Genomic DNA, 3,326 nt, shown 5'->3' with positions numbered 1-3,326 from the left:
GCCGAGGCGGGTCTCGACCCCGCGGGCTCAGGCAATCCACTCACCTCAGCCTCCCAAAGGTGCGGGATTACAGGTTGAGCCACCGAGCCTGGCTCACTAGTATCTTTTTACACAAATCTACGAAGATATAATAAACACATTACTAAGCATTGCATAAGCTTATCTATAAGGACATAGAGCAACCTCATTAGAGTGAGTGAAAAACTGGGAAGAGAAGAATGCAAGTGGGAGTTCACTCCACAAAGAGCAGTGAAACCATTTCTGAGTGCCAGGCAAAGTTCTAGGGGCTGGGAATATGTTGGTCAAGAACTTGAACAAATCAGAGTCGTGGTCTACATTCTAGTGTGGAATATAGGCAATAAACAGTTGACCAATATAAAGTCAGGGAGTGACAAGTGTAAGGAAGAAGGATCTCACACAGAGGAATAGAAAGGGTGACCAGGTGCAGTGGCTCATGCCTGTAATCCCAGCACTTTGGGAGGCTGAGGCAGGAGGATTGCTAGGGCCCAGGAATTCGAGATCAGCATAAAAAATGAGACTTCATCTCTGAAAAACTTTTTTTTTAAAGTTAGCAGGTGGGGCAGGGCTCGGTGGCTCATCCTGTAATCCCATGCTTTGGGAGGCTGAGGTGAGTGAATTGCCTGAGCCTGCGGATTCGAGACCCGCCTGGGCAACTTGGCAAGACCTCATCTTTACAATAAATTTAAAAAATTAGATGGGTGTGGTAGCGCGCCTGTAGTTCCATCCACTTGGAAGGCTGAGGCGGAAGGATCGCCGGAGCCCAGCAGGTTGAGGCTGCGGTGGGCGGAGCGGCCACTGCACTCCAGTCTGAGTGACAAAGTGAGACTCCAACTCAAAAAAAAAAAAAATGAACAAAATGTATTCCAAGGGCTTATTCTCAGTCCCATGAGACCATTGTTCATCATTTCTCTGTGGATTTTCAAACATTTCATAATCCTGCCCTGTAGTGTTGGGTGTGGATTTGAATTGCAGATTCACTAAGAAAGTTATATAGATAGGCCAGGCGTGGTGGCTCACTCCTATAATCCCAGCACTTTGGGAGGCCGAGGTGAGAGGATTGCCTGAGCCCATGGGTTGGAGACCAGCTTGGGCAACTTGGTGAGACCTCATCTCTTCAATAAATCAAAAAACTAGCCGGGCGTGGTGGCGCACACCTGTAGTTCCAGCTACTTGGAAGGCTGAGGCAGAAGGATCGCCTGAGCCCCGCAGGTCGAGGTTGCGGTGGCTGTGAGCATGCCACTGCACTCTAACCTGGGCAACAGAGTGAGACTCCTACTCAAAAAAAAAAAAGTTATATAGATATAGTGAGCTCTGCCCAACGAAGGAGCCTAGAAACAATAAGAACCCAATAGCGGCCAGCACGGTGGCTCACGCCTGTAATCCCAGCACTTTGGTAGGCGGAGGTGACAGGATTGTCTGAGCCCAGAGGTTCAAGACCAGCTTGGGCAACACCTGGAGACCTCGTCTCTAGAATAAATCAAAAAATTAGCCAAGCACGGTGGCACCCACCTGTAGTCCCAGCTACCTGGCGAGACCTCATCTCTACAATAAATAAAGCTAGACAGTGGCTCAGGTGGAAGGATTGCCTGAGCCTAGCAGGATGAGGCTGCGGTGGCTATGCCACTGCACTCCAGCCTGGGTGACAAAATGAGACTTCAACTCAAAACAAACAAACAAAAATTCCGTAGCAATTAGCAAACCAGGCACCCAAATCTTGTTAATCTAAACGCAACCACTTTCCTAGGAAAATGAATTGAGGGGAGGGAATTAGGAATTTTGAAGACATGGTTGATTTCTAGAATATCTTCTTGTGCTAGAAAGTAGTGAGGTGCTCAAAGACTGATAGTGCTGTGGGAAAGGGCACAGGTGAAAGGGATCCCACTTGCCAGATTTGGGACAATTAGAGCATCCCAAAGGCTAAGGCTGAGTGTGGTGGCTCACGCCCATAATCACAGCACTTTGGGAGACCAAGGCAGGAGAATCACTTGAGCCCAGGAGTTTGAGACTAGCCTGGGCAACGTAATGAGACCTCGTCTCTCTAAAAAAAAAAATAAATAAATTATCCAGGTGTGGTGACTACTTGAGAGGCTGAGGCGGAAGGATTACCTGAGTCCAAGAGGTCGAGACCGTGGTGAACCGTGATGGTGCTGCTGCACTCCAACCTGGCCCATACAGTGAGACCCTGACTCGAGAAGAAAAAAAAGGTAATAGCAGTGATCGTACTAACATTTACAATTTAAAAAAAAAAGTCTGTGAGCAATTAAGTAAATGGCAGATGGTGGGAACCAGGTTTTGTATGTCGGAGTAGGAAGTCACAAATAAACAGGGAGGAGGCTGATGACCCATGTAGGCCTTGATTCAAGTTGGAGATGTCAAGGACTTGTGTTTCGCTTAGTAAAGATATAGTGATTTTGTGCAGAAATATTTATAGGGAGGTGTGTATGCATAGGCTTCTTCTTCTTCTTCTTCTTATTTTATTTTTAGTTGGAGTCTTACTCTGTTGCCCAGGCTGGAGCGCAATGGCATGCTCATGGCCACCACAGCCTCGACTTGCTGGGCTCAGGCAATCCTTCCACCTCAGCCTTCTTCCAAGTAGCTGGAACTACAGGCGTGCACCACCACGCCTGCCTAATTTTTTTATTTATTGTAGAGATGACGGCTCACCAAGTTGCCCGGGCTGGTCTCAAACCTGTGGGCTCAGGCAATCCTCTCACCTTGGCCTCCCAAAGTGCTGGGATTACAGGAATGAGTCACCCGGCACCCGGCCTTATTCTTGTTATTATTTTAAGAGGCAGGGTCTCACTCTATTGCCCAGGGTGGAGTGTAGTGGTGTAGTCAGAGCTCACTGCAGCCTCAAACTCCTGGGCCCAAGTGATCCCCACAACCTCAGACTTCTGAGTAGCTGGGACTACAGGTGTGTACCACCACACCCGGCTCATTTTTTAATTTTTTGTAGAGATTCATACTTTGTGGGACCAGTCTTACTATGTTGTACAGGTTAGTCTCAAACTCTTGGCCTTAACCAATCCTCCTGCCTCAATCTCCCAAACTGCTAGAATTATAGGCTTGAGCCACCATGCCCAGCTGTAAACATGGGTTAAGCCTATACACACAAGCCGGCCTCGGTGGCTCAGCCTGTAATCCCGCGCCTTTGGGAGACTGAGGTGAGTGGATTGCTTGAGTCTGCGGGTTTGAGACCCACCTGGGCAACGAAACCTCATCTCTACAATAAATTTTTGAGACCCGCCTGGGCAACTTGGTGAGACCTCATCTCTACAATAAATAAAAAAATTAGCCGGGCATGA

Source organism: Carlito syrichta, unplaced genomic scaffold (assembly GCF_000164805.1).
Source record: "Carlito syrichta isolate Samal-C Ts95f unplaced genomic scaffold, Tarsius_syrichta-2.0.1 Scaffold301632, whole genome shotgun sequence".
NCBI classification, from domain to species: domain Eukaryota; kingdom Metazoa; phylum Chordata; class Mammalia; order Primates; family Tarsiidae; genus Carlito; species Carlito syrichta.
This window is presented reverse-complemented; position numbering follows the sequence as displayed.